Genomic DNA, 12,259 nt, shown 5'->3' with positions numbered 1-12,259 from the left:
TTTGATATTGAGTTTCCTGAGTTCCATATATAATTTAGATATTAACTCCCTATCAAATGAATAGTTTGAAAATATTTTCTCCTCTACATTGTCTCTTCACTCAACTGTGTCCTTTGCTATACAGAAAGGTTTTAGTTTGATGCACCCCATTTGTCTATTTCTACTTTTGTTTCTCGTGTTTTTGGAGTCTTGCTCAAAAAATCCTTGCCCATTCCCAAGTCCCAGAGAATTTCTGTAAGGTTTTCTTGTGGTAAATTCATTGTTTCAGGTCTTTTCTATATATATACTTGCTAATGTAATGTAGAGTGAGATTACAATGGGGATAGGGCTAGGGGAATGGGCAGGCTCTCTCTCATTTTCCTTTTGTTGTGAGAAGCAGCGTGCCATAGTGAAACAGCTGTAAAATCAGATCACCTGTGATCTTGGGCAAGTTATTCACTTGTTCATCCTCAGTTACTTTGGCCATCCAATGAAGCAAATATAAGTGCCTAATAGAGTTAGCGCTTGCCCCCTAGCTTAATAAACAGTAGGTTCTTCCTTTTGTTTTCTTCTACATCTCCCACCACTAACTACATTTTTAGGGTGATAAAGCTATTTATTTAGGCCTCAAAACTTGGAACTTGACTTTTAAGCCAATGATTGTGTCTACAACTGTATCCATTTTTTTTTACCCTCAATCTGCTCCATTTTATACCATCCAATACCATGAGATGTTTATTGAACACTTATCATATGCCACAGATGAGGGATCAAATGTACTGTGAAAGTTCTCAGAAAACTCTCACTTTAGTCAGAGGATTACATAGTTTAGAAATAATTATAAGACAGATATTGTATGTGCTGCAAAAAAGGAAGGGTGTGGAGGGTCAGGGTGAAGGCAGGTAGGGCGTAAAAGTGGGGTTGTGGAGGAAAATAGAGACAGCCACTTTGAAGAGATAACTTTGGAAGAGGGCTGTGAAGACTTTCTCTAAGTTGAGGTAACCAGAGAGAATCCAGGAGGAGGAAGCATCCTGAGTGAAGGCATGGGTATAGAAACCTGTGGAACATATTTGGGGAATGGTGACAGTTTAGTTTGGCTGAAATATTTGATATACAAAAATAAATTATGGGGAATAAGTGAGAGTCATTGTTGTTCAGAGTTTTTAACAACAGGATAATAATTTTGTACTCAGGTTGATTTGAAATGAGGAAACATCAAGAATTCTTTTGAGCAGGAGGATAAGTGATATGACAATGAAGATGCAATGTGTAGCTATCAGAATTTGGAAGTAGTGGGGTTTACCTCTGGATATAGCTGGGTCTGATGGCTGGTGTGGGAGATAGGAAGACAGAACTCCAAGTTCCAAATTCATAGGGCAGTAAAGCTAAGGACAGAGAAGTGGAAAACCTCGGGAATCATTGATAACAGTTTTGTCTAGGATGCTCTGAACATAAGATAGAAGTAGGAGCATTTGAAAAGAGGACCAAATATCTCTTTGTGTCCAGTTTCCCTACCAGTAAAATGGCAATAATATATAGTACCTTCCTGCCAGGGTTATTCCAGAGACTAAATGATTAATACTTATAATAGTTGCTGGCACGTAGTATTTGCTACATAAATATTTGTTCAATAATTAGAGGTAGAGTTAAATGAATATAGGTCATAGGTTGATTCAACATAGGATACTTATTAGTGACTTTTCCTCTCAGTGACTACTTATCACTGAGGCTTTGATTTATCTTGTTTATCACCTTGCTTTAGCTGATATTTTATGTAAAATTTGGTATGTGCTAGCTCAAGTTATCTGGGTTACAGTTCAAGACAGAGTGTGATCAACACTGATATCTTCAGCAAATCTGGATACCAGGAGGATGTCAGGTTGGTTGAGAAGAAAACACTTTTGTGTCTAACCTTCAGTTTATGGTTATTTCATAGCCAGTTAATTTGATAATGATGGTGATTTACCGGTTTTAGGCTAAAACTCTAACATTTCTAGGAGATAAGTTTCTTTAATGAAATCATAAGAGTTCTATGGGACACCAAAACACAGTGAAAAAGAAAGTATTGGGTAAGTTAAAACTCAGGTTTGGGCTTTGAGACAGTCACTTTTTTCTGTGTCTTATTTTCCCAAAATATAAAGTTAAGAAATTAAACTTCTGTGAATACTACTTGGATTTTCCCATACTTCTTAAAAATTCAACTTTTTCTTTTTTAGCAGGGGTACTGAGGATTGAACCCAGGGGCACTCGACCACTGAGCCACACCCCCAGCCTTATTTAGTATTTAATTTAGAGACAAGGTCTTAATAACTTGCTTAGCACCTTACTTTTGCTGAGGCTGGCTTTGAACTTGCAATCCTCCTGCCTCAACCTCCCAAGCTGCTGGGATTACAGGTGTGCACCACCCACCATGCCTGGTGTAAAAATTTGATATTATGGATATCTCCAATATATACCCAAGTAGTGAAGTGGCTTTGTTTGAATTTGGATGGGTACCTGTTTGCTCCATCTTCTTGGGCTCTGCTTTTCTCAGCCCAGGTGTGCCTTGGTTGAAACCCCCACTGAGACTCATTCTGTAAACAACTGAATGCAATGATATTATTTGCTATTAATTCTAAAAAAAATGCTATATGTCAAAATATGGGAACATTTTTATATAATAAACAAACACATATTCTTTTGTAATGTGGACAATTGCTCCTTTATGTCTTTGTTGTCTAAACTCTGTGGCTTTACCTTTTCTCTGAAATGAGACAGTTTCGTTTCAAAATACAATTGTGAAACTTAATATGCTAGCTTTTTGTTGTTGTTGTTTTGTTTCTGCTTTTTGAGACACTGGCACTTGTCATTCTTTTAAACCTCTCTTCAAAATTGAGATAAACTAAAAGAGGAAAAAAAAACCTTCCATTTTTAAAAAGGTATCTGAAATTTCACAAAGTATGTTGGCATCACAGCATTCTATGAATATTTAATCTTCATCATCAAGACAGGAGGTTGGAGGAAAAAATCAGGTTGTGATATTTGGGAACAGCAGGTGTGGGAAGGAGGGTGTTGACACCCTCTGCAAACGCATATGAAATGTTGTATGGCAGGTTCCCTCTGCAGCACCCATGTCACCTGGGGTCCCAAACATGCTTTAAGCAAACTCTGGGGAGCTGGAACTTGTCCTCACGGTTCCCATGCCCTTGGAGAGACAGAGTTCACCCCTGCAAGCAAGGATGGCATTCAGTGAACTCCTTCCCCGCAGGATTTCTCTTTCTTAGGCATTTGTATAATACAGCTAGTTCTGGTCCCTATCCCTGTGGGTTTTTTTTTCCCCTGCTACTATTGTTAAGCAAGTACCTCTCTTATGTGTGCTAAGTCTATGAGAATATGGCTATCTAGCTATGAGAATTTGCAATAGAGACTGTTGAAACTTAGAGTTCATCTATCAACTCTTTTTTATCTCCAAACAATGAGGAGCAATGTAATCATAAAAGGGTGGCAAGTCACCTATGTACAAATCACTTGGCTTCCAACCTCATTACATTCTGCCTCCTACCTCCCACCCCATGCTCCAGACACACAGGTGTTGCTGCTGCCTCCCCACGGTAGGACTGTTCCACCCAAGCTCTTGCCTCTGGGTTTTTGTTTAGGTTTTTCTGGATTAGAGATCTCTGAGTGACTATCACTGCACATTGAAAAGGTATAACCCTCTGGTTCTCAAACTCTTTAACTTTTTTAAAATAAAAGTCTTCTGGCAGGCCTTCTTAAGAAATTTTCTGACCCTACTTCCAGAGATTTTAATCTAGTAAATCAAGAATGAGTACTGAGAATATGCATTTTAGCATGGGGTTCTCCTACAAGTGGTCCAGGAATTGCCTGTACATCAAATGCCATCTTCAGGGAGAATTTTTTTTTCCTGTATCTTACACTGGTATAAAGGTCCAGGCTCAGACTGGAGTCATAGGTCACCATCTGTGGGCCTGTATTTGGTTCAGATGATCATAGAGTGTTATTGATGTGCAAAACTCTTTATGCTGGGGAGGTAGAAGCAGGGATATGGCTGGTCAGGGGCTAAATCAGACAAAAGGATCACCTCCTTTTTTTTCCCTCTGTGATGTGGGCTGTTTGCAAACAAACCTGGTCATATCAGGAAGTTGAAAATTAAGTATAAATGCCTTGGTCTTAAATTCCAGCCACTTAGTAATGTGGCCTTGGCCTTAGAGTCTACCGCATCCCTTCATTTTTCAGGCATCTCAATAGAACAGAACATAACGATGTCTTCAAGTGTAAATTTAGATGACTTGGCTCATAGGATCAGTTTAGTCTAAATTATTAAGTCTCTTGAGGTTGGGATCTTCGTTGCCCCAGAGCTACTTCTGGGAGCCTGAATGTTACCCACCAGAGAGTTCCCTCTCTCCATACCCATAAACAGATGCTTAATACCTGGGATCCTATCCAATGCCCCTACTACGGTCCTTGGAGTCTGTATTTCAAGAGCTTACCTGCATTGTAGTTTATCACATACCGTTTATTTACATGTTTAAAACTTGTCAAGTTCACTTCTCTCTTTCAACTTCTTTCCTGCTGTGACATGTGACTTAGGCCTATGAGGAGAACTTTGCATAGTGGTAATCTTTTCATCTTGCTGTGGTTTTAAAATATCAGGGTCATTTGCAGCTTAATTTGACCGTGTATAGTGAGCATCAGGATCTTCTTGTCACTATACTGGACATGAAACCATGTTATTGGTGTGACAGGGAAATCATTTCTTCCCTATTGATCCCAGAGATGTAGAAAGGAGGAAGTAATTCAAAAGAGAATTCATACTGAGAGGGGCACAGGAGCTGTCATGTTTAGTGTGTGAACTTGACTCTGTCTCTTCTCCAGTCTGTAGTGCAGTTTTTGTTAATTAAGATGAGCTGTGAGAGCAGCCCAAGGTGGGCTCTAAGATCCTGTCTAGTTCGGTGATGATGAATAGTGACAGTCACTCTGGGGTAACCCTCTTTTTCTCCTGAGCCTTAGGAATAGGGAGGAGCCCAGGTGCTTAGCAGGAAAGGTGAGCCACACCCTGGCCATGAGTCAGATTTCTAATCTACTCAAGTTGGGGAAGGTTGATTTTGGCGGAGCCCATGGCACATGCTCTGCCTCTGTGTGTTTTGTTCGGAATTATATTTATACGGAACGGCATTCCAAAGCAAGGCTCTGCCTTGTGGGGAGCCCTTCTCTGCCATTAATGACTGGCAAAGTTATGACATTGTTCTCTTCATCCTGCTCCTTAATTTTCTGTTACCTTGGGGACATAGAGGTGTAAGAGCAGGAATAGGGCCTGTGACATAGTTTGTAAGGCTCAGAACAACAACAAAAAATGCATTTAAGAACTTCAAGAGGGTGACAGCAGAGAAAAGCAAACACAGAGTGCTTCTCTAGGCAGGTCCTGTGTCACTGAACAAGCAGATGCCCATGGAGTCACTCTGGATGAAAGTGGGTCAGGGAATGAGATTGGGACCTGCAGATGCGAGTAAGGCATGGCCTCACCAGGCCAAAAGATGCCTTCTCATACCAAAGCCCTGAATGGAACATCTGCACTGTGTGTGAACAATGGTGCAACTATTACTGAAGTTTGGTACCCAGATCATCTCAAGATATTAGGCTTAGCTTCTGTGGGAGTCAAGAACAGACCCTGCTTTGCAAAGGAGAAACAGAGGTCAAGATAGTAGAGGTGATTTGCTGAAGGTCACTGTGCTTGTCAGTGGTAGAATGAGGACTCTATCTGAGGCTGCCTAACTACCATGCCTGTGCCCTTTCTAATCCCCAGTGAAGCTGAGTAACAATGAAATTATTCTTTTTCATTGTGAATTCAATTGGAGCTTGGGAATAAGAGTGAGATGTGGGAAGGGAAATGAGATAAATGCTGACTGAATGGAGAAAACAAAACAATTTAGAAAGCCAAAGCAGTTTGTCTGAGTCCTATCTGATGCACAACATACAGCAAAGCAGACAAATGTCTGCAGCAAAACAAAAGCAGATATTTTCAAATAAAATATGCATATTTCCCACCAGCCCTGAGCTCATCTGATAAGGGACAGATTGTCCACAGTAAATAGAGAGGGAAAAAGATGCCTTGGGCTGAATTTAGTCCCCTGTCAAAATCCGAGAGGGGCTTATTGTTTCTCCCTTTGTGACATGTCGCCTCTTTATCTGCAAGGCCTCTTAAGGCTTTGAAGGAAAATAGAGTAAGTTAGCTATTTATTTGCTTATTCATTTGCCCATCCATCAAATATTTCTTGAGTACCTACATAGTATTTTACTGTGCTAGTCTTAAAAGGATGTTTAAGATGAGTGCCCTCTTTTTGAAGAGGGTAGACAGATGTGTATCGGGACAGAAAACTAACCATAATTGTTGTAATGCTGGTGGCATATGCCATGTACTGTTGGAAATCAAGAGAAGAAATTCATGCTGATTAAATTGCTCATTTGGTGACCTGTTTGTGTGTTCCTATTTGCCTCAAAAAAAAAAAAAAGTCACTAATAGCTATGCATTGTCATTGAGCTCTTCTTTCCCAAAGGCTCCTAGGAAGAAGATGTAGCTTGGGGTAGGAGGTGATGTTCTTGTAGAAAGTACTCAGATACCCTTGCTGATACATACTGATCCTTCTCTGCAAGATCAACCAGGGGGAGGACCTGGGATGAGGTGGATCTGGCTCCTACCTGATCAGTATCTACATACTTGTGCTCCTCCCTCCCCGTCTGCCAGCCCCAGTAAGTAAGAGAAGAGCCCTGCTGAGGCCAGAGAGAGAACTAGCTGTGTGATCGTCCACATGTCACTGACAACCTCTGGAAAATGGCAGGAGTGGAGGATGTCTAATCAACTAGGACTTCCTATATTCTTTCTCACTGACGCTAGGATTGAAGGAGAGGATCAAGGAGAAAAACTTATAAAGACTATCATAGAGGAGAGTAAAGAGAGAAAACACCAAGAGAAATGATCTTTAAATGCCTACCTAGAGAACTTATTCTGTGATCCTCTGTTCCTTGGCAGTTGAGTATCCACCAGGAAGTCTGTGCATAGGCTTTGACATTGCCGGAAATAGTAGGCATAAGGTGAATCTCATGTGGATCATAGGAATAGTACTTCATACCCACCTCAATTCTTGGAACTTATGGAGCTCTTCTCACCTCTAGGATCTTACTTCTTGTTCTCTCAACTGCCCTGGGTGGTGGGTGCAATCTGTAATTTTAATTCTCAGAAGCAACTGAGACTTGGGGAAACTGAGCTACTTGCCCCGATGCCAGTGAGTGGCAGAACTGCGACCAAAGGCTAGGTTTTTCCTATGATGTTCTTTCTCCTGGATGTGTTGTGCTTCCTGCCCCACTTTACCACAGCTGGAGTATGATGGCAGCACAGCACCAGCTGGGGAAGCATCCAGTGGCTCCTGAAGACGGAATATTTATTAGACAGCTGCCATGTGAACAAGTGAGCACAGAGTCTTTTGCTCCTTAGAATAACATGCTTCATATGCTTTTATGTATATATAAATGTGCCACCATGTAATATACCCTTTGGTATAACTAATTTGCACCCATAAAAAATGACATACTGGAGACAGAAGTGCATCATTTGGTTCTACTCTTCAAAGACCAGGCTGGATTTCAGTTCTCTTTGTCCCCCCAACCCCATCTTTTTTTGTCCCCACCCTAAACCATCATAAAGACAATTAGAGCTGAGTGGGGACAGTATTTGTCTTGCAATTACTCTTAAGTGCTCTGTAGTTTTGTGGGATCTAAGTGGTATGACCTAGATACCAATTCTGAGAAACTGAATTCAGCCAGGCTCTGTGTAGAGAGGGGAATGAATCAGTTAGATCAGGCAATATGGCTCAGTCCAGCGTGTGGATGACATATAGATCTGCTTCTATCCTCTCTGCTTGTTGAAACCCTAGCTCTTTTTAGAGCTCAGATCCATTGCTACCTCCCCTTCTGGGAAGCCTCCCTGGAATTTCTTCCTTTTAGAGTATTACAGCATTTGTTCTGCTTTGTTATTTGCCAACTGCAAGAAATTGTGGAGAATGTATTGACAAAGAGCCCACTTCGAGGGCTCACAATTGTGTGAGGAGAAAACACACACACACATACACACCCCTATAAAACAATGTCACATGACAAATTCTCCAATAGGAAGCCTGACAAGTCATTCCATGTGTACATGTGTCTGTTCTCACATACTGATCTACATGTCTCCTACATATATGATATAAAAGTGATGGTGATGTTTAAAAATCACCAATATCCAATAAATCAAATCATCATGAAGAATATTATTAATAGGAATGTAGGCCTGAAACTTGAGCTCTATTATTGTCCTTGGGAACACATAGATGCCATGCAAGAAGGGACGGAAGACTGCTCCTGCTCACCATGGTCAGATGTCAAAGAGGAAGTTGGCAAGAAAACCCAGGACTTCCTGAGGGAGAGGACAGGAGAGGTGTGTCATTGCAGAACCAGAAAGTTCCCACCCACAAACCCAATTCCTTGCCTCTGACAGGTTAAGTTCCACCCTGTAAACATTTTCTTTCCTTTTATTTGACCCTTTGTTTGAGAGTGAGTACTTAACTTTCAGCCAACTTGGTAGGTGAGTTTCCGATCAGATTGGATTGTTAGCACTGGGGACTCTCCTGTTTGGCTTCATCTGAACCAGCCATACCTCCAGTGGCCACTGTATTTGTGGTCTACCTGCCTTTGTCCAGGTAAAGAAAGAAGAGCCTTGAGGACTGGCCACAGCCTAGCCAGGTAAGACTAGGTGGCTTGCTGCTGATTTTACAGAGACGGGGTGTCTCTCTATGAGCTGATAGCTCCTATTGCTTAGGCTGAGTCTCTGAGTCTCCACCATGGACTTACAATTTGATCTAGCTCATAGTTTTGCATGACCATGTGAAATTCCTTTATTCTTCCTCGCTGGCCAGAGTGGATAAGGTTTGTAGAGCAGTATTTTTCAACCTTATCTATATATCGACTTTGATCTTGACTGCCTTGTGAACAGGGTGGGATGGGTATAATTTTTTCCATTCAGTGATTCAGTGAACTGAGGCGTAGTCAGTTGATATGATCTGTTCAAGTCTGAGCAGCAGGTTAAGGCCAGCAAGAGGTCTGTATCCCTCTTCTCTCTTCCTCTGCTGTACTACCCAGCAGGGTCATACTTTAATCTGAAAAGCCCAAAGTGAAAGGGCTCCCTGAACTTTCAAGTGGTGAACAAAAGGTGATTACTTCTTGGCATTGCAGGTTGAGAGGATATGTTTTTAATTCACCTGAGAGTGACTTTATAATAGTATATAGGCTCTGTCACACAGGGCTGTTTTCAGAAACAACAAATGAGAGCATGTATGTAAAAAGATCTTATAAACTGAAAAATGATATGCAAATGGGAGAGACATGACTATGTGGAGCCTGATAAATGCTTTAAATCTCTGTATAAGCAGATTTTAATTGGGGGCTGAATGACATTCTTCTAATGTCAGCAGCAGCATTGTAAAGCACAGATCACAAGGCCCTTGGGAAACATTTGAGCTTTTCAGTCTTTCTGTGGCATGTGAAAAAGCAAACCTTAATGGTGGGGGTGATACCCCCAAATCCTTTCAAACTGACTCTTGCAATTTCCTCTCTTATGACAGTTATCATCTTATCTCATTGTTCTACAGTTTTAAGAAAATCTCATCTTCAGTGATTATGTAGTTTATTTTTTAAGATGCTAATTTTAGAACTATCATTTTCCTCTTTGTGCTCAAAAGGTTATCTCATTTTTAGTTGTGAAATGAAATGTTTCCTGTGTGTATGTGTGTGTGTGTGTGTGTGTGTGTGAAAGAGAGAAAGAGAGACAGAGAGAGAAAGAGAGAGTCTGTCAGTTTGGGTTTGTTATAGCAGTGCTAATAATAATATTCTTCCCTGTGGACCCACCACAATGCACTGGGTGGCAATGCCACATAGTCTTTGGCATTCTTCTGTATATTCTTCTTGTCTTCCCAGCTAGAAGCATACTGAAGAAATTGTTCAATCAATGACCTTAGACAAAATAGAGAAACTTGTTCCAGAAAGATGAAGTGATATGAACAAAACGTGATTGTTGGAATCACAAGTTAAATGCATGTCTCTTACTCTTCCACTGACCATGACACCTAGTAAATGGTGCTGGGAATCCCAAAGCCACAGCATTAGCTGTGTCACTATGGAGATTGTACTCAGGAGTCCTATAACATTCCTTTCACTTCAAAGTTTTGGCCCCTTTGACTTTGCTTAGCATCTCTAGTGGTAATGTCATTATACCTTGAAGAGTAGGGGAATTTGACTTTGTTCTTGTGAAATATTTGTTTCAGCCAAATTTTGGAACCACTCATTAAATGTAGGATAGGAAGTGGGCAAAAAGTGGTGGTGTCCTCATTTAATTCAGCTAATTTGGAGTTTGATACCTTGGAGATCAAACTCGGTTATTTGCAAACTGAAGTATTAAGCAGGCTGATACTGTGTCAGGATTCTTTTAAACAGATATCATTCAGTTCAATAGTTTCAGAAATTTCATGCTAGTTAACTTTTTATTCAACATTAGCGAATCTTTTGGCAGGGTCAAGTGTAAGGGTTCATTTAATCCAGAGGTGGCAGTCCAGCAGCTACAGGTGAATACAGCACGCAAATGTGTTTGTTTTTTATGTGCTTGAGTGTTAAATAAAATCATCGAGTGTTAAATAAAAATCAAACTAGTTGCAAGTATTCAATGTCCTGGAATTTCTTGTAAAAATCCAAATATCTCATTGTTTAGGAGGACCAGAGGGTCTGTTAATAATGGAGCCATATCAAACAAGATTCACACACCAGCCCTGTCTGGGCAGCATCTGCTTCCTATGGAGGGAGCATGTGCTTCCCAGGCGTTTTCAGCCCCTATGGCAACTAATTTAAGCTACCAGGTATTTTAGTTTGTCCCAGTGATTTTGTCTAACCTCTTAGGTGTTGGAATTCCCCTAAATAATTCTCTTTCAAAGGAAAATTAGCTCTACACATCAGTAGCCTAACTTATAGATCATTGTCACAAGGAAGGAGGTGAAATTAATTCCTTGGCCCTAAACCTCTCATTATGTAAGAGGTAGGAGTAGATAGGATGGCTTCAACCCAACAAACCTTGAGTTCTGATACCTACCCACAATATTTACTTGAGATGGATATCAAACTCAGTTATTTGCAAACTGAAGTATTAAACAGGTTGATACTGTGTCAGCATAATCTCCAGAGAGTAGGAAGGAAATCTGACACTTGCTGAATAAGGCCCTTTACTCAAGACAACAATTGCATAGAAATAAGGAAAGAAGTTTTGATGCACAATAGCATATGCATAGCAACATGTTGCTCTATCCAAAGAATTTCCAAAATTTCCAAATTTCCAAATCCTGGAAATTTGGCCAATGATATCTTTTCTATCATATCTCCATTAATATATAGTCACCCCTTGACCACTTGATATATGACCTTAAGTTTAAGGATATAGGAATAAAGTATAGTGACTCTTCCCCAAAGGGTCTTCCATTCAGTAATGAAAACATGTATACAAATGAACAAAACAAAACAGAATGAAAAATAAGTAAGTATGTAAATAAATGATGCAAGAAGAAAGCAAATGCTGTGGTTAGAATGTGGTTAGCATTTGAGCTAGACTTTGTACATAAAGGTGAGAAGACTTTCCAGCAAAAGAAGAGTTTAAGCAAACTCAATTCCATACTGCTTGAAATACACTTAAGAAAGCATTCACTGTGGCTATGCCTAGGGCCAGTGGACTGAAGTAGAATGAGGCTAGATATCTGAATCTGCACCAGATGGTGGATGCTGAGTTGCAGGGATATGGGTTTCCTTCAGGTACAACATGGTGGATCCAATGAGCACTATGACTATTAGCCAAACACTGGTCTGTGCTCATATCTATGCAGCTTCATAATTTGTTAGTGACAGAGCACCTTTAACATGTAGTTTAACTCTTCTCCAAGTTTTTCAGGAGAATTAATGGGGAAAAAAAGGAGAATTTAGCACTGGCAATATAGTGGACAATATTAGATGCTAAGTGCAGGAGGCAAGGTGGTAATCTACACTGGAATCAGAAAAGTTGATGAAAATATTTTTAAAATACATTGAGAAATATTTTTTAAAGTGATAGAGATTCCCTTTTGTTCCCCCCCCCCCACACACACACCTTTCTATCAAAGAAAGTGTATTCTGGGTTATCTGAAAATGAAAAAAGTGAAGTTGCATAGGTTCTTCTAACTTA

General features: G+C 40.3%; 1 protein-coding gene across 1 annotated transcript in view; it reads left to right on the top strand.

Annotated features, from left to right (window-relative positions):
• Positions 1–8,654: 8,654 nt before the first annotated feature.
• The window catches only part of TPRG1 (tumor protein p63 regulated 1), a 148,544-nt gene continuing 144,939 nt past the window's right edge, over positions 8,655–12,259 (top strand). The window contains exon 1 of the mRNA XM_081302705.1: positions 8,655–8,751. The gene's annotated coding sequence lies outside the window, so the exon portion shown is untranslated. The remainder of the gene's footprint in view (positions 8,752–12,259) is intronic.

This window comes from Spermophilus citellus, assembly GCF_964194105.1.
Source record: "Spermophilus citellus genome assembly, chromosome: 7".
In the NCBI taxonomy this organism is placed as follows: Eukaryota; Metazoa; Chordata; class Mammalia; order Rodentia; family Sciuridae; genus Spermophilus; species Spermophilus citellus.
This window is presented reverse-complemented; position numbering and strand designations above follow the sequence as displayed.